General features: G+C 39.4%; 1 protein-coding gene across 3 annotated transcripts in view; it reads left to right on the top strand.

Annotated features, from left to right (window-relative positions):
• The window catches only part of PCGF5 (polycomb group ring finger 5), a 120,082-nt gene that overhangs the window by 6,459 nt on the left and 94,088 nt on the right, over positions 1 to 19,535 (top strand). The window contains exon 1 of one of the 3 annotated variants that reach the window (XM_068950079.1): positions 8,372 to 8,391. The exons of the other annotated variants lie outside the window; for them this stretch is intronic. The gene's annotated coding sequence lies outside the window, so the exon portion shown is untranslated. Of the gene's footprint in view, positions 1 to 8,371; positions 8,392 to 19,535 lie in introns of those variants that run through there. 3 annotated transcript variants of the gene reach the window in all.

Here is a 19,535-nt window from a genome sequence, read left to right as displayed (position 1 = left end):
ATGAAGTTAAAGATGTTTCTTTCTTTCATGGCTTTATGAAATTGTTATTTACTATTTTGAAGAAGCATCAGTGGTAGCTGCAGAGACAAAAGATGCTTTATATGATATAAATGATATTTTGACTAAGTACTCTTGGTTGATTCTGGCTGTAGAATTTCCCTGCTTTCAAAGTGATTTTGAAGAGCTGCTTAATCAAACCAATATTTTTCATCTTTCCATCTTAACTCTTTTAATATATAATAGAAAAAGTAACTTTTCAAGCCTTCGTCCCACATACATACGTAACAAAATTGGCAACTCTTTTGTGCTCATAGTAATCGCAGAGTGCAAACAGATTTGTCTGAAATAATATATTTGGTGACAGTTGGTGCCTCATGTGGGCAAGTGTTTAAAATCTCCTATTGAAGTGTAAACTTCCATAAGTCCTCTGCTGAAAATTTGGGCCATAATGTTTATTTGGGATTAGCCTATGATTCAAAATTTCCATTAATTGCAGAGGAACTTTTCCAGTGTGAAACTTTTCCAGTTTTCATCCAGAGTGAAGTTGGATGAAACTAGTAACAAACTTGTAACAGTGGAGCTTTTCTGTAACATCTGGATTCTCAAAGGATGGTGTAAAGTAGCTCTTATTAGACCAGTGAATGCAATAGGGAAAAAAAGCACAAACTATTTGATGTACAAGTCTCATTCAGGTCCGAGACAATAGCAGCAAACTATGAACCAAGGTGCAGTTTCCTAAGACATCTACAGTAACTGCTACTGAAAGAGAGAAATGCTGCTCCTACCTCTTTTCTGAGCCCTGGCATTCATTATATTCCATCATAAATTAATTTTAACTTACCAACCCAGCAAGAAACTAATAAAACAGTTTTCTGCTTGTCTAGTGTGTTAAATCAGCTTACAGGAGGATCAGCAAGCTCCAGAGTGGGACTTTCGTTTTTTAGAACAGTTGGGCTGTTAGGTCAGTCAGGAAATTGCAGATTTAGGACAGGTTGGGAACAGTTACTTTGAATTTATTATACTTACGGCAATCAGATAGACAATTTGAGAGAAAAGTGTGGTTATCACCCGTAAAACAAAGGCAATATTAGCAGAGGGAGAAATGACGAGGTCGTTCTGTCATGGGCAAACAGAGAAGAGAAATAATTACTACCAGAACGCTGAAGGCTTTAGCTGGGAGTGAGATATGGGGGAAAAAGTCAATATGCTATAGAAGCTGTATGTCCACTGAATCTGTGATTTTTGGTATTTAGTGAATTTATGAATCTGAGTTCCTAAGCTGGTGATCAGGACTGAGAAGTGTGAGGTGGAATTTTCTGATGACAAATGTTCTCTCACTAAATTCATTCTGGCACCTAGAGGTTTTGCTAATATGTGTGTAATTGCATTGACATGGACAAAAGAACTGCATAAGTATACAAATGCACTTTAAGAAAACCTTTCTCTAACATTATGTTAAGTTACTCTCTGAGTTTCCTTTCTCGTGAAGAAGACTAGACTACTGCACTAGAAGCAGGTTTGGGTCACAGGGGCATGAGTTGCTGGGGCAAGTTAGGTGCTCTCTGGCCCCTAGGTGCAGACTCTGCCTCTCACCTCTTTAGTGGCAGTGGAGATCCACTCCACCTCCCATCTAGCTGTCCTATACCAGGTTTCTCAAGCAACTTTGTTATGTGAAGAATGGTTGCAAAGATAGGCCAAATGTTGGACTTTGGAATTTACAGTTTCCGTCTTTGGAGGGTAATATGTGAAAGTATTGAACCAATGATGTGCTGACTGTAAAGAAATTTCCTATATTTTCTCCAGTGATCATAGCTGATAACCATGTTATTTTTATTATATGTTTTAAAAGCAAGTGTCTTTGGCCTCATGAATCCAAGGTAGAATCCATAAAAATACAAATAATTTAGAGCTTTAGCCTTAGCTGATAAAAAATCATGCAACTTAAACTTCAGTTGATCCATGTGACTTTCTATGAGTTTTGAATATGCCCATAGATAGAGGGAAACCCTAACTACTAGTATTGTGCCTAGCATAATTCAGGCTTTCTGGCATTTCCTAATGTAAGACCTTGCCTTTGGTGGCTTATAAATTTGCCAATTTTTAAAAGTTTCCACAAATAAGATCCGGGAAAAGTTGTTGTTCTGCCCAGTTAAACAGATTTTTGTAACCTTTTTGTTCAGCCAGGACTTCAAATTTAGCTTAACCTCTGCTGTTGTATTATGAATGTATTTTTTCCTGTCCTCGTGAAAATAGAACCATATTTGACCAAAGTATAAGCCTCTGAAAAAAAATTTCTGTTTATGTATGTTCTCAAAAGAGGCTGGTGAGAATTTCACAGTGACATTTTCCAAATACAGCATCTGCAGCCATGTAGTTGAGTAGAACTTGCCCTGTGATTGTTCCTCCTTGAATCTCAAGGTGCGTTTTGATACAAATATTAAAAAGGAGGAGATTACCTCTGCTTTGACTGTTGAGGCACGGAATATATGACGGAGAAAGAAGAGGTGACTGTTCTGCAGTAGAGTGAAAAATGCGAGTGGCTTCTATTTGCATCTGTCGGGGTCAAAGGAGTTAGAAAATGACTAGAAGTTCTAGGCAGTAGGAAATGTGGAGATGGATGTTGAGTGATCTGGATGGGTCTTCTGCTAATGGAAGGGTAGGGGTAAGTAGAGAGCAAAACCAGTAGAGAGCATACTTAAGGCTCTTTTTACCTTTGCTATCAGCAAACAGCAGAGAGAACAAGGGGCAAAGAGTTACTCTTCCCTTCAGCACTTGCTATTTTGCTATTGATTCTTTCTATTTGTACACATGAGGTCTGTTTGGTGGGTGCAGAAGTCAAGCTTCTGACAACCCACACTGCAAGGATTCATACTGACTCTACAGTTGAATTCCTGTATTTTGGGAATATTTTGGGTGGATGTTAAGTATAAAAATTAGAAAGTTTTAAAATAGCTATTTTAAGGCTAAAGTGCTAAAATGTTAGGATATTTCACATTTTAGGCTATTGGTGTGACCATAACTTATCCATTGTAATACTCTTAAATTTTATATTCTTAAAAGTCTTACTCCTCAGCATCCTATTATTCACTGCACCGTTTGGGGAATGAATCAGGGATTCATCTGTAGGATTTGTCTGTGGTGTGCCTCCCTCATTTGTTGTAGAATGTGCTCAGTGACTGAGGCGGAGGATTGCAGGAAGACAAAGAACAGTCTCATGCTTAAGGAAGTTGAATACCACCTTGGAGGACTACTTTCTGCCCCTCTTGGACACTGACTAACTATCTGATGTGGGGCAGATCATGTAAGCCAGAGGTTCACAGCTGACCATTCATTTGTTGATGTTTGTGAGGCAACAGTAGCCAAGTTTGCTGATGTTTTGATCTCACAAATACAGATAAAATCATGTGAAATTGAGCTTTACTGTTACAGTCCTGAGTGTCCTGAAAAACTGAACCTTAACACTTGCATCAGATGTCACTTCTGAAAGTTTCAGCCTATAAATTTCTCTCTCTTTTGTTTTCATATCTGTAAATTATGGCTAGCAGTGTTCCCTTATTGAACAGGATGTGAAGAAGATTTTTTTCTTTCCTTCTCTCTTCCTTCCCCTCTCTCTTCCTTCCCCTCTCTCTTCCTTCCCCTCTCTCTTCCTTCCCCTCTCTCTTCCTTCCCCTCTCTCTTCCTTCCCCTCTCTCTTCCTTCCCCTCTCTCTTCCTTCCCCTCTCTCTTCCTTCCCCTCTCTCTTCCTTCCCCTCTCTCTTCCTTCCCCTCTCTCTTCCTTCCCCTCTCTCTTCCTTCCCCTCTCTCTTCCTTCCCCTCTCTCTTCCTTCCCCTCTCTCTTCCTTCCCCTCTCTCTTCCTTCCCCTCTCTCTTCCTTCCCCTCTCTCTTCCTTCCCCTCTCTCTTCCTTCCCCTCTCTCTTCCTTCCCCTCTCTCTTCCTTCCCCTCTCTCTTCCTTCCCCTCTCTCTTCCTTCCCCTCTCTCTTCCTTCCCCTCTCTCTTCCTTCCCCTCTCTCTTCCTTCCCCTCTCTCTTCCTTCCCCTCTCTCTTCCTTCCCCTCTCTCTTCCTTCCCCTCTCTCTTCCTTCCCCTCTCTCTTCCTTCCCCTCTCTCTTCCTTCCCCTCTCTCTTCCTTCCCCTCTCTCTTCCTTCCCCTCTCTCTTCCTTCCCCTCTCTCTTCCTTCCCCTCTCTCTTCCTTCCCCTCTCTCTTCCTTCCCCTCTCTCTTCCTTCCCCTCTCTCTTCCTTCCCCTCTCTCTTCCTTCCCCTCTCTCTTCCTTCCCCTCTCTCTTCCTTCCCCTCTCTCTTCCTTCCCCTCTCTCTTCCTTCCCCTCTCTCTTCCTTCCCCTCTCTCTTCCTTCCCCTCTCTCTTCCTTCCCCTCTCTCTTCCTTCCCCTCTCTCTTCCTTCCCCTCTCTCTTCCTTCCCCTCTCTCTTCCTTCCCCTCTCTCTTCCTTCCCCTCTCTCTTCCTTCCCCTCTCTCTTCCTTCCCCTCTCTCTTCCTTCCCCTCTCTCTTCCTTCCCCTCTCTCTTCCTTCCCCTCTCTCTTCCTTCCCCTCTCTCTTCCTTCCCCTCTCTCTTCCTTCCCCTCTCTCTTCCTTCCCCTCTCTCTTCCTTCCCCTCTCTCTTCCTTCCCCTCTCTCTTCCTTCCCCTCTCTCTTCCTTCCCCTCTCTCTTCCTTCCCCTCTCTCTTCCTTCCCCTCTCTCTTCCTTCCCCTCTCTCTTCCTTCCCCTCTCTCTTCCTTCCCCTCTCTCTTCCTTCCCCTCTCTCTTCCTTCCCCTCTCTCTTCCTTCCCCTCTCTCTTCCTTCCCCTCTCTCTTCCTTCCCCTCTCTCTTCCTTCCCCTCTCTCTTCCTTCCCCTCTCTCTTCCTTCCCCTCTCTCTTCCTTCCCCTCTCTCTTCCTTCCCCTCTCTCTTCCTTCCCCTCTCTCTTCCTTCCCCTCTCTCTTCCTTCCCCTCTCTCTTCCTTCCCCTCTCTCTTCCTTCCCCTCTCTCTTCCTTCCCCTCTCTCTTCCTTCCCCTCTCTCTTCCTTCCCCTCTCTCTTCCTTCCCCTCTCTCTTCCTTTCTTTCCTTTTGGTATTTGAGGAGCATTGAAATACTACAGGAATGGTTGTGTGTGTGTGATGCCAAACACTGAGGAATAAAGATTTTAAAAAAGAATAGTTGCTTTGCTTCTGCATCAGGTGGTTTGGTGGAAAATATGTTTATAGCATTAAAACCAGTTTTATAATTCATGTATGCAAAGGACCAGATTTTTCTTCCTCAACTCTTTTGTGGTCTTTAATTTTTACTGAAGTATGCTAGTCTTAAAAGGCCTTATTTAGATATGGGGTTATGTTGAATTTTGTTTCATAGGGATGTATAAGAGTGGGTTTTTTTAATTTTTTCTTGTTTGTTTGTTTTTATTTTTTCCTAGAAGTTGCATATCTAAACAAGGGACTATAGCAGACAAATTGGTTTCAGGAGAGATATCAGTGTTACAGATATATTTTTCCATGCAGTAGTTGGTTATGCTGTTTGGAGATACAAAGGTGCTGTTTTACTCCTTAAACTGAATATATGTTAGGGCATATCTGTCTGATTTTAAGTAGCTGTAAGCTCCTTCTGCCTGTGCTCAAAGAAACCCAGAAACATCTGCCTAAGGTTAGTACAACTTCAAGATAGAGCATATTAGCTGTGGCTCACTGCCATGGTAACACCAGGATATGATTTCTAGTCAACTCACAACACAGACGTATCTCACTGCTGGTAGACCTGGCTTTCAACCTTTCTTGTCATTAAAACAAACAAAATTAATTAAAACAAACTTTCTTGAAATAAACAAACTATTATTTAGGAAGCTATAACAGTGACCTTATGGATGAACTTTGACCATGGTATTTGTGGGAAGAGCCAGCGAGGCAGAGTGTAGGAAAGACTAATGTAACTGTAGAATATTAGAGAGGTGCCCACAATACTTAAAACTAGACAATGTAGAACCATTCTTTTATACTTCAATAAGCAGGATGTTATTGATTCCACTTTAAATTAGAGTGGGTGGGACTTACCTTGTCCACAAGGATAAACATAGCATTTCTTAAAAAGTGGGAACTGGTTGTTAAAAGTTGATTGCTGTGCTTTCCTACAAGTAAGAAAAGTGTAAGCATAGCTGAGAATCCTGTATTGATTGATAGACGTCTCAGGAATCACAGAATCACAGAATGGTCAAGGTTGGAAGGGACCTCTGGAGATCATCTAGTCCAAACCCCCTGTTCAAGCAGGGTCATCTAGAGTACATCGCACAGGATCGCGTCCAGGCAAGTTTTGAATATTTCCAGAGAAGGAGACTCCACAACCTCTCTGGGCAACCTCTTCCAGTGCTCAGTCACCCTCACAAGTCAAGAAGTTTTTCCTCATGTTCAGATGGAACTTCCTGAGTTTCAGTTTGTGCCCGTTGCCTCTTGTCCTGTCGCTGGGCACCACGGAGAAGAGTCTGGCCCCGTCCTCTTGACACCCTCCCTTCACCTTTGTATACATTGATCAGATCGCCTCTCAGTCTTCTCTTCTCCAGGCTAAACAGGCCCAGCTCTCTCAGCCTTTCTTCATAGGAGAGATGCTCCAGTCCCTTCATCATCTCTGCAGCCCTCCGTTGGATTCTCTCCAGTAGTACCATGTCTCTCTTGTCCTGGGAAGCCCAGAACTGGACACAGTACTCCGGCTGAGGCCTCCCCAGGGCTGAGTAGAGGGGCAGGATCACCTCCCTCCACCTGCTGGCAACCCTCTGCCTAATGCACCCCAGGAGACCATTGGCCTTCTTGGCCACAAGGGCACGTTACTGGCTCATGCTTAACTTGTCCACCAGCACTCCCAGGTCCTTCTCTGCAGAGCTGCTTCCAGCAGGTCAACCCCCCAGCCTGTACTGGTGCAGGGGGTTATTTCTCCCTAGGTGCAGGACCCTGCACTTGCCTTTATTGAACTTCATGAGGTTCCTGTCTGCCCAACTCTCCAGCCTATCCAGGTCCCTCTGAATGGCAGCACAGCCTTCTGGTGTGTCAGCCACTCCTCCCTGTTCAGTATCATCAGCAAACTTGCTGAGGGTGCACTCCGTGCCTTCATCCAGGTCACTGATGAATCTGTGGTACAGGAAATCTTTGTAGTTCAGAGTAGATCAGATGACTGAGTGAGGTATTGCTCCAAGAGTGATAAAATGTTGGCATTAATGGTTTTGAGCATTTAGTCAAATATTTGACAGGGGTGTTACATGAAGTATTATATTTTTCCCAGTATGTTAATTTAGCTACTAAACTATAGTAACTTTTCTTCTAAATTCAACATTTCTTTGTGTCTTGGGGGCAGTATAGGCTTTAAGTAGTGGTTAAAAAAACCTGATGCTCCATCATTGCGCTTTTTATCACTTTATACAACGATACTAACTTGGAATTCATTGACTCTGCATGCATTAGTCCCTGGACCTATACCAGATACAGGAATGCAATGATTCCATATAACCTATATAGCTAAACAATGCACGAGAATCCAGCTGCTGACTGCGTGACTACTTTTTTGCCACCATGTACCAAAATTAATCAGTCTAGTATACCCAGAAATAGAATACAAAGCAGGAATTTAAAAATTTAGAGGTTATGGGTGCTACCAACATAGGTAGAAAACTGTACTGTAGAACAGTTGCTTTAGTGCTTGTACTTCTTTGTTGGACCATGTGCATATGCAGGAGGAGAAGTTTAGGCAGTTTTCCTTCTCTGGAGGAAAGGTAGTAGATGAGACCTTTGCGGGTATGCCAGTTAGAAGTATCTTCACAGTGAGGAGGTCTCAGCAGTAGTGAACTACATTGCAATGAGTACTGTTTAATTACCTGCACAAGAGACGGCGAGGCTCTTGAGCAAGAATGTATCATGCTAAATAATTTCAGTTTTGGGGCTGGAATTGCTGTCTATGGAAACATATTTGAACCGTTTTACTTTTAAGTCTTATTCTCGTGCTTTTCTCTGGAATACTTCTGTGTTTGAGTTATCAAAGTTTAATATCAAGGGTTGTATATTTTCATTGTGTCTTTTTTTTTCTTTACATGTTCCTGCTTATCTCACAAGGACAAGTAACTTATCAAAACTCCAAGTAGAAGAAAAACTTAATAATTGGAAGAAACTTGCATGTACTACAAAGAAATTGGGGAAGGATTGTGAAACTACTTCTGTGTTTGAGTTATCAAAGTTTAATATCAAGGGTTGTATATTTTCATTGTGTCTTTTTTTTTCTTTACATGTTCCTGCTTATCTCACAAGGACAAGTAACTTATCAAAACTCCAAGTAGAAGAAAAACTTAATAATTGGAAGAAACTTGCATGTACTACAAAGAAATTGGGGAAGGATTGTGAAACAGAATCTAGAGTACAAGTTCTGGTATGAAATCCTAAATATTTTTCTTGAAATTAAGATCACTGACTGCCCTGGAAGTCAAACCTAACTTAGTATAGAGTACAGCATGAAAAAGAGTTCTACTGAGACTGTGTGGGCTAGGCAAAGAGTCCTTCTTACCAGAAAAACTATGTATAAATGGGTTCAGATGCGGTTTGTGCTGTCATATGTGGTATCCACCGAGCTTTTTTTGCCTGCTTTTACCTAAAAGTTCCAATGTCTCTCATGTGGTGAAAACTGGCCACTAAGACAGGACAACTTTTTAGTACTAGATTTTCTTGCCTCTGATATTGCCTCTAAAATATTTTGAGTGTGTTTTCTCCTCCCCCCCAAAGATATCAAAAGAAAAACTGTATGTAAATACTCTTGAGATGCATTCTTTCAGAAACTGTAATACATTAAAATATATTACGATCTATTCAACTTTAGTTCTCAAATAACATTTTACAAGAAATGGGCGTTCTGTCTCCACAATATGAAGTCAAAAGACAGTTCATTTACTTAAGACTGAAGATGCTGAAATTCTCCACTCATTTTGATAATGCTATGTCAGTATTCTCCTAAAGAATACTGTGGTCCCTATCTGAATCCATATTTCCACTGAAGGCACTGGCAAGTATCCCTGTGAATTTAAGGGTCCACAATTTGAGTCCTTTATACTTACTACAGAAACTGTCAGTTTACACCTGTGAATCTGCAGGAAGCAAGAAAAAAGATTGTTCCCTTGAAATCAGACTATGCTTAAAATCCAACAAAGCGTATTTAAATTTAGAAAATTCCAGTTGCTCTTTTTTCACATCTGTGGCATTAAATTTATATTTTTCTGACTAGTAATTGTTTCCAGAATTTGACTATGTGAAAGCTTATCAGGCTATAGCCAGCTATAGTTGCATTACAAGTTGATTGGCTAGAATCAGTTACCTAATCCTAAGGAAATAGCTTATTATTTTTAGTCTTATTCAGATGGACTTACTGGTTTCGTTTCAAAAGCTTTCTCTTTGTAAGTGCAACATAGAAGACTGGAAGGTCGCCATGTATATTTTCTAGGCCTGTATACTAGTGTTGTTATATAAAATCACCCATTTAGTGCCCACTGAACTGAAATTGAAGTTATGATCTCACTGTTGCTAAGTACCGACTTCGGCTGGTATAAAATGCTGCAACTAGAAGTCTGTTAGTTCTATATGCAGGGCTGGTATAAAATGCTGCAACTAGAAGTCTGTTAGTTCTATATGCAGGGCAACCAGAAGGAAAAACAAAGAGCAGAGAGGGGAGACACTCATTACAAAAGCAGTTTAACCAGATAACATAAAAGCCTGAGTAGGAACCAGTGTATCAGCAGAAATGAAATGGAGATATAATCTGGCAATATTCTTAAAGTAATATAATGGTGACTTCTCTACAGTAGACATTTGATTCAAATATTAGACTAGAGTACAGCTGAACTATGAGTAAAAAAAAAAAAAGCATCATAAAGGAAATGGAAGCAAAATAATGCATATAACGGGTAGACGTTCATATCCTACCAACTCTTCCCTTGCAGGAAACTGTAGAGATAAATATGCAGTGTTTAGATGTTCATGAGGGAGATAGCAGAGAGAACATGGGAATAATTTTAAAATCTTTCGTTGTATTCCTGCATAAATATAATTAAGCACCTTGATGTTAGATGAATTCAAATAGAAGTCTCATATGCTTCCATGGGCATATTCCAGACCTCTTAAACATCTGAAATAATGAAATAGATGAATGGAAGAGCGAAGGAGAAATCACTATGTAGAAACTATTTGTAGATTCTATTTACAGGTGCTTGATTCTTTCTGCACAAAGCAGGGACTTCTAAAAGAGTTTTGAGGGTGATGCTATAATCAGCTGCCTGTGTCAAAGGGAGATAAAAGGATGAAGGTAGTCTTGGATGAATGGGCAAGGGGAATATCAAGCAGTTGTCAAGTTATGTTGCTTCTGTGGTTGTTAATGATGTGAACACTACTCAAATACTGAACTTGGTTCTGGCAACTGTGCTTCAAGGAGGATGCTGAACATTGAAAAGGGTTTATAGAAGACCTAAAAGAATGATACAGGACTTGGAAGATGTGCTTTATCATGAAATACCGGAGGCACACAGTCTATTCAGCTTAGTAAAAGTAAAGCTAAGGTGGTACTTCCAGCCACTAAGTAAGGAATCCCTTAATATTTTCTTTGATAAACTAAATGGAAACATTTGAGATAAAGTAGCTGGTGCTCAAAAACAGCACAGTTCAGTCTTACAGATGAAAAAAAATCAAATAGCTATAGCTTAGCAAATGAGGTAATAACACCAGACTAATTCAGACTACAGGTAAGGATTTTTTCTTTTTCACTAATTGGGACTACTAATGATTATGGTGGATTCTTCAGCACTGATAATTTTGAAAATCAAATAAGATGATTTAGTCCAAGTAGGTCTGTTGAACTTCGGGTGGGAATTAATACAGGGAAGTACTGTGGCCTGTTTTATGCAGGTCAGACTAAATGATCACAGCGGTCTTTTTTGACTTAAAATGTATTACAGAAAAGGTTGTGCAGTCGATCTTTACTGTGGTATTTGCATGTTTAATACACAGCCCTGGAACAGAATGTTCTGCATAGAGTTACCTGAAATTCTTCAGAATTCAGATTGCTAATCCAGTAAAAGCAGAACACAGGGACATGCATGTAAAGAAGGCTGTAGGATGTTATTAAACAGCTGAGACATTTTCAAGAATAGTGTATCTAGTATGATTTGTCAGCAATTTATAAAGACATGAAAGGGTCCCTTTTAAGATATGTGATTATTTAAATTTTAAATGACCTCTTATCCTTCTTTATGGTGGTAGTATTCAAAAACTGTATAGATATAAAGCAAAAGATACCCCTTATCCAAGGCAGAACTATATACCATATTTGCACAACATGTTGTTCTCAATGCAGATTTGATCTGTGCTTGACTATCTGGTTTTCTGTAAAAATATTCTTTCTAGTTTGTTCTGTATTAAACTCTTCTTCATTTATATTTTTATGTTCTTTAAAAATAAACATATAAAAGAAGTGTTGTTTTAACAACTGATACAAAGATATATTATTTGTCAAAAGCAAACTAGCTAATGTACAGAATGGTCCAAGAACAGCTTTCCAGAAGCTTTCTGAAAGAAGAAAGCCAGGCTTCAGTGAACTTCTCATATTTATTTTGTAAATAATAAGATTAGAGAAAATAAATATCATGTGGTAGTGTATACCCTAGCTTTCCTAAGGTAATGCAAAGGTATATTCTGTGCATGTAGAACTAAGAGGTGCATATGAATCCTGATAAGTCAGCATTCCTACCTTTCAAGCTACTGCTTTTCTTTTTTGGGCAGATTTTTTTCATACCATTGCTAGATAATAAGTGTTTTATCATAACTGACAGACCTCCTTGTTAATAACCACATTCTTTAAGTCATCTTTGCACTGTGTGCAAGAAACGGCATTGCCTCAAATGTAATCTTGAAGGTCCCATAAGTGATGCTCAGTTTGCTATAAGAAGTAGATGACACCCATTCTGCAGTATGCTCCAGTTCTCTTTCTACATACCTTTGCTCTACCTATAAACTGGAAAATCAGAGCAGTGCTGAGTCCTTGCACTCTTGTTACCTGGTAATGACGGTAACTACCTGTCTATCTGGCTGTCTTCATATACAGGTACTTTTAAGGGAGCACTGGCTTTGGTGAGACACGCAGGCATGCTTCAGTGGTTTGCACAATTCAGGCCCTAACTTAGTATTCTAAATTCAGCCTTCCAGAGAGGCTTTTGCTTGCTTGTTTTTTGTTTTCTTAGCCGAAAAGAGTGTTCGTAGCATTTTCCGTATGTGACACAGTGATGCAACGTTGATTATAAGAGTTTAAAAGTTAAGGGTTCAAATCCCCCAAAAAGTCAACAACAGGGAAAATTGCTTGCAACATTTGATAACTTATAGCCCTTCCGTTTTGATTTCTATTTTACACACAAAATTTCTGTATAAATATCTATTGGTAAGGGTTTTTTGCCTTTGATGTAGCATGGTATTTTGGTGCTAGCTGAATGGACATTAAGAATATTCAGCAAATATAAATGGTACAAGTATTAGTGATGATGGCACACCAAAATATTAACAATTGCATTTAGTATATTTCCATTCTAAAAAAAAGTCAATATCCTATTTTACTATAAATATCTATCTTTTATGAGGTCATGTCATTATTCTATATAGGTTCTTACACTGTGCTTATTGTATATAAATGAACATCTTCCAACAGTGTATTAAACAATGTGACTGACATCTGTCCCATACTTCTAATACATCCTCCCCCCAAAGGGAGAAGCATGTGCCATAGACAGCCATCTTTGGTAGACTTCTTGTGTTTGTTCTGGGGCTTATTTGTGTTATTTTTGTGAACTATGTTAAAAGTGTATGTGTTGTAAACGCATCAATGAATCAATGCATAGTGTGACACAAAATTACTCTCGTATAACTGGATTGACCTACAGCTAATCTACAGGCTGTGAACTGCATGCAGTCTGTAGCCCACTCCCACATTCTTTCCATCTTTCAGAGGTGTATATGCATGCTGGTCATGTTGTACAGCATACAACTGAATCTGGCCATGGAGAAAGGGGAGAATATACATCCAATTGTAAGGTAAATGCAGCCTCAGTCATGTCACTAGTGTATGTATAAACTCTCAATATGTCCTCTTAAGTCACTTGACTTAATGCAGCAGAAAGGTTGGACACTACTAATTCTGTCAATTACATTATTTAGCAGGGTGATCTAGGAAGCGTTTGAGAGGTTTCCATCAAATTTAAAAATATAGAAACTATAGAAAACATCAGAATAGCAAAATATTCCTCATGAAGGAGGACAACAGTCTTTTATAGATATCCTTAATGCTTTTGAACACATTTCATAGTTCTCGTGATGGGGGGAGGTCCTGACTATTTCTAACTTAGATGGAGAGAGAATTTCCACATCAAAGATATGGGGTACATCTTGATTTAGTATTAGCTATGTAGGCATATTGAAAAATGGAAGCATATCTCATGATTAAGGGGATATGATATTAAACTTGATAATAGATTGTCTTTCTAATATCCATTTACAAACTGAAAATAATACAACTATGGCGTAAAGGAGAATTCTAAGGAAAACAATAATTTTCTTAATCTCAAATTTTCTATTTCATTATTTCTTTTGAAAAGGGCACATGTTCTCCAAAAGCTTTGAGGTTTGCAGTATGGCCATAAAGAATAATGTTGTTTTGCTTCAGGTAGTGTAATTACATGTGCTGCCGTGGGTTTTGTTTTGTTTCAAATATGTGTTTGTAAATGGTACGTTCACCCTGCTGAAGATCACCACAATGCTAATTATACCATGTATGCCATACGCCAGATCTTGCATTCTGTGTTGCTATGTAATTTCAAATATGACATTGATTAGCGAACAAGTTCTAGCGAAACACTAGACAATAAGAAAGTTGAAATATTTTTCTGTAAACCAGAACTGGAGCTAAATTATAGCAGTCATTTCTGGGTAAGAAATCTATATATAAACAGCTATTTTACACTCAGGTTTTCAAAAAAATACACCATGATCCTCTGATACAAGAATTGAATCACTAGATCTTCCATTAATATTTAAAATGAAAGAGGTAATGATGAAATAATATTAAACATTTTAAAGATAATTATGAATTTGTGGTTAATTTTTTTGGCCATTATTTATGCAGTTACTGAAAGCTTGAATAAATTTTAAAAATAAGAATTTAGGTTTGTCTTGGACACAAATTTGTACTTACAGCTGTAAGTCTCCTGTCTCATTCCTTTTACTGCAGAAAACAGACTTCTTATACAGCTGTTGCGTTGCATAATACCTGGAAAGTATTTTGTGCTCAACTTTTTCAAAATGGATTTTTTATTTTCTTGTGCAGAAGCCTTTTGGATGTTTTGCCTAAATGTCTTGTGTTTCCATCTATTACTGTCTAGAATAATGTATTCCTTTTATAGAGAAATTAGATCTGAAAGATCATACTTAGCATTTGTCTGTAATGAAACTGAAATTATTTTTTGCTGGACTCCCCTAAGAGTTTTGCAGGTGTAATGGTGGTGCTGTTTTGGGAACAGAGCAAAAAGGTGGCTGTTATTTTTGTTCACATGGAGTCTGTGGGGATGTAAACTGTCTAGCATTCCTCATGTGAGCGGTTTTCTTTCCATAAGAATGTTTGAATCTTGCATGAAAACATTATTCTTTCCTCATTTCTGCTTGCATGATGTTAGTGAAATGAGTCAGACTCCACTGTGAAGTAAAGCATTCATTTGGATGCTCAGAAAGTTGTGAAGTGTTTTAGAAGACAGAATAGGAGGAACTTACAGTATCTAACCATCTCCTTCTTGGAAAGTCTGAGGAAGGAACTATAAACAAGAATGGAAGCTTGGCATTTCATATAAGTACTTTCTGCATGTGCTGTGATCATCGCATCCTAACCATGCAATCAAAGATAAAAGAACGTCCATGGGATTGTAGTGCAGTCTTCATGACTTCCACATTAAGAGGTATAACAGCAGTAGACCAGAGGATCACCTCAGTTCTTGAGAGTACAGCTGAAAAAGGCCCCCGCTCAAGGTAGTGTCTGCATGCCTCCAACACACTTTTTATTAGATAATGTAGTGCTGGAATTTTCTCACATAGGAATTCTTACAGGAGATAGGACTGACACTCGGTCCCCTGAGAGCTGTCAACCCACTGCAGGCACTGGTTGTATCCTTTCTTTCACATCTTCCCTCCTAACTGTTGGCACTTTGTGGTACTTGTGCATGCGTGGACTAAGATTAGACAATTCCATTTACCAGGTGCTCTTCTAACCACTCTACATAGAGTGTAGTGATGGAGATGTTCCTTTAAACCTAGCCGCAGAGTATAATATGTGTTTGTACTTGAATCTGTGATAACATTCTTTTATTTGGCACCAAAAATATTTTCAGTTAGTTACAGATATAAAGTGAGACAATATTTCTGTTTCAGCTATTGTTTATTTTAACTGCTTCTTGGAAATGAGTGGAACTGTGCATTTTTATTTCCCTTTTAATAATGAACGTGTAGCTGTAAAGCAGTCTATCAGCACTAGATGTATAGTACCCAACAACAACTTCATCACAGCAGTGGTAAAAGTAGATTTAATTACATCAGAGAGAAATAAAAATAACTTGTTTCAGGAAGTCATGGAGGGAGTGTGTGGGTTTAAGCTGTGAAAATAGCCTTATTCACGTTCATGAGATGTTTATTAATAAGAAAAAGACAGATGAGCTGATAGGTCAGATTCTTTGTCATCTTAAGTGGTCTTTACTCTTGCTTAAACAATGCAAAAGTGAAATTAAAACACTGTTTTGGGTCACTCACATTTTGCATGTGTATAAAATAATCGACACACACACACACACACACACACACACACACACACATACAAAAAAGGTATGAAAATCTGAATAATCCAGCTTTTTGTCTTCAATTATTTTAGCTTGTAAAGTGTTATCCTTGCCTGCACGAAATTTGAGATTTACCTTTTTAATTTCTTACTAGTCCTGTTCTAAAAGAAACTGCAAAAATCTGGTCTATTTTCAGGAGCTAATAGCAATATGAGACAGCATGTATATACAGTGTTCAATATGACTATTTTATGCAAAATAGAGTTGGAGATTTAAGTCCTAGGCGCTCATGTCTCTCTGTTGCTCATATTAGAAATTTCTTAGGCTACCCACTAGAAATATTTTTATTTTCTACAAAACGGACTCAATAATGCAACCTTTACTTCACACAGTTTAGACTGGAGCCTCTTTAGAACAGGTGGACTCTCAAAGGGTGTGTCTACACTGCAGCTGAAGGTGTATTTGCAGAATGGATATATTTTGTACTAAGTGTAATCCAGCCAGTTTTGTTAAATAGCAAAAAAAAAAAAAAAAAAAAAAAAAAGTGCCAGATATTTCATTAAAAGAGTCCCAGCTCAGCTTGCCTGGACCCTTGTGTGACTAGCTTGTGCTGATGTATGTTCTGCGTGTCCACTTCTGTTGTTATTGAACCCAGTTAGATTGAAGAGTAGCTTTGCTTTTCCCTTTCCAAATTTGTGAGGGTTTTTTTGCTCAGCTTTTGTTTTCTTCCTTTACCAAATTCTGCAGTCAACCTTTGGATTTTCTTCTGATTTGTTCTGCTGTAGAAGCAGAACTTGCTTGCAAAAGCAAGCTTTTTCCAACATCTCTCTTCCCTTGGCCTTCCCTGACACAGATTCTTCCATCACCTACAAAAGACTACTTGTACAGAAGGCATACTTCTATGGCTTTTCTGCTTAACAAAGCTGTTTTCTGGGCAATACCAGCTGACAGTTACTGCAGGCTTCCCAAGAAGTATGATTTTTCTTGGTGTTTGGAAAACAGTAAAACATAAACATAATTAAAGTTTGCAACAGTACAGATTTGCACAGATTTCCCTACATAGCCCAGGCCCCAAATGTAGTTTCCCTCTTTCTCATTCTGAACCTCCTCTACTGAGATCCCATTTCCTACATGAATTTTCCATTTCTGAAATTACTAAATTCTTTAAGAAATTTTGGCTATAAGTGTTGAAAAGCCAGGTAGTGCACTGAATATATAACTTAGTTGATAAAGCAGAGTTCCATATTCTGCAGCTTGAGGTTGTTGAGTTTTCCTCTTCAAGGAGTATTTAGTCTCCTGTTTCATATGACAAACATGGAATAACATCCCATCCCAAAGCTATATTATTTTAAATACAGAATTAATTTTATAGAAGCTTACAGATAAATTTGCTAATAAGAGTCTGTGTTAAAACTGGGTACCTCTAAGAAATGTAGGAGCAGGGGAATGCAGGAGGAACAAGAGGAAGGGAAAAGCTTGAATGATGGGAAAGAAGAAGAAAGCTGGGATATGCAAAGTAGTTATGAACCCAGTTTAACAAGACTATGTACTTTTTCCGTTTTACACTATTCCTGGAATGTTATGGTAATGGTAAATCTGTCCTTAAATCATTTAGCATATATGGTAGCTTCTTCACAATATAAAGTTATCAGGCAAATTACAAAACAAATGTGTGTGGACTCAGAGCTGCTCTGTAATATAATGATACTGATCTGTCATGATTTTAGGAAAACACAGTGGCTGTTGTCTAGTTTACATTGTGGTGTTCGCCACAGTGTATCCCACAGGTCAAGTCCCCCAGCAATGCAGACAAGGGAGTGACAGAGCCAGTGCATGCTTGAGTGTCCCCCTGCTATGAAGTGTGGATACAGCTGGGGCACCCGCTCAGACTGGAGCTTGACACCGGCCCAGCTCTCCCAGGTCAGAAGATAAACTTGATGAAGTAAAAGTACAGAGCAGTGACACTGGGCTGTTAGCCTTCCTTGCATAACTTATTCTTGGGCAACTCTACATATACAAAAATCCCTGTATTAAAAATGTCTAGATAGGGCTAAACTATGCATTTGTTAAATTTTTTATGACGTTTCTCTGCCTTCACTTTAGATAAACAATGCCATACTTTTTTGAGGGCTGTTTCATCACTGTGGGTGTATTTTTTCCCCAGGTCAATCTGTGTATGTCTTTGTCATGTCTCAGCTCCATCTCAGCACATCCCTTTCTTTTTTAGCATGCTACCATCTCTATGGTCAGGAGACAAGACCCCAGCATTCACCATGGTATGCACCTCTGATACAATTTAGGCTTAACTGAATTTACTAACGCTTACTGCTCACGGGTTGCCTAGAATTGCATACAGTGAGCATATACCAAACTTAATGAGTAATTTTGATTAGCATTTCACAGAATCACAGAAATGTTGAGTTTTAAAGGGCTGCAGATCATGTAGTCTCTAGTAGGACTTCGAATATCTCCAAGGATAGAAGCTCCACAACCTCTCTGGGCAACCAGTCCCAGTCTTCAACCACCCTTACAGTGAAAAGGCTTTTTTTTTTTTTTAAATTTCCAAGTTGAATTTCCTATATTTCAAAATATGCTTATTGCTTCTTGTCGTTTCACTAGGCACCACTGAGAAGAATCTGGCTCTGTCTTCTTTGCTCTCCCTCCATCAGATGTTTATGCACATTAGTAAGATTCCCCCGAATCTTCTCTTGTCCAGGCTAAACAGTTCCAGCTCTCTCAGTCTCTCCTCATATGACAGCTGCTCTAGTTCCTTAACTATCTTAGTGGCCCTTTGCTGGACTCATTCTAGTATGTCCATGGCTCTCTTGCACTGGGAAGCCCAGAACTCCAGTTGTGTTCTCACCAGTGCTGAACAGAGAGGAAAGATCACCCCCCTCAACCTGCTGGCAATGATCTTCCTAACTCAACTCAGGATTCTGCTGGGTTTTTTTGTCATAAGGGTGCATTGGTGGCTCATGTTCAACTTGTCCACCAGGACTCCCAGGTCCTTTTCTGCAAAGCTGCTTGCCAGTCAATGAGTTCTCAGCCTGCACTGGTGCATGGGTATTACATCACCAGGTGCAGGACTTTGCATATTCCTTTGCTGAACATTATGAGACACCTGCTGGCCCATTTCTCCAGCCTGTCCAGGTCCCTTTGCATGGTGGCACAACCACCTGGTGTATCAAATGCTCCTCCCAATTTTGTGTCATCTGCAAACTTTCTTAGGGTGCACTCTGTCCCCTCATCCAGGTCATTAATGAATATGTTTTAACAGTATTGACCCCTGGGATACTCCATTAGTGACTGGCCTCCGGCTGGGCTTCATGCCACTGATCACAACCCTTTGAGCCCAGCTAGAGACCAATTTTCAGTCCACTTCATTGTCCATTTATCTAGCCCGTACTTGATCAGTTTGCCTCTGAAGATGTTATGGTAGACAGTGTTGAAAGTGTTACTAAAGTTAAGGTGATCCATTGCTCACCCATCATCCACCAACCAGTCACCTCATTGTAGAAGGCATTACAGGTTGGTCAGGCGTTATCACCCCTTCATAAATCCATGCTGACTACTCCCAATCACTTTCTTGTTCTTAATACATTTGGAAATGGTTTCTAGGCTTATTTGCTCCAATACCTGTCCTGTGATCGAGGTGAGGCTGATCGTTCTGTATTTC

Source organism: Struthio camelus, chromosome 7 (assembly GCF_040807025.1).
Source record: "Struthio camelus isolate bStrCam1 chromosome 7, bStrCam1.hap1, whole genome shotgun sequence".
Taxonomy (NCBI): Eukaryota; Metazoa; Chordata; class Aves; order Struthioniformes; family Struthionidae; genus Struthio; species Struthio camelus.
The sequence above is the reverse complement of the archived record's forward strand: the minus strand, read 5'-3'. Positions and strand labels throughout refer to the sequence as shown.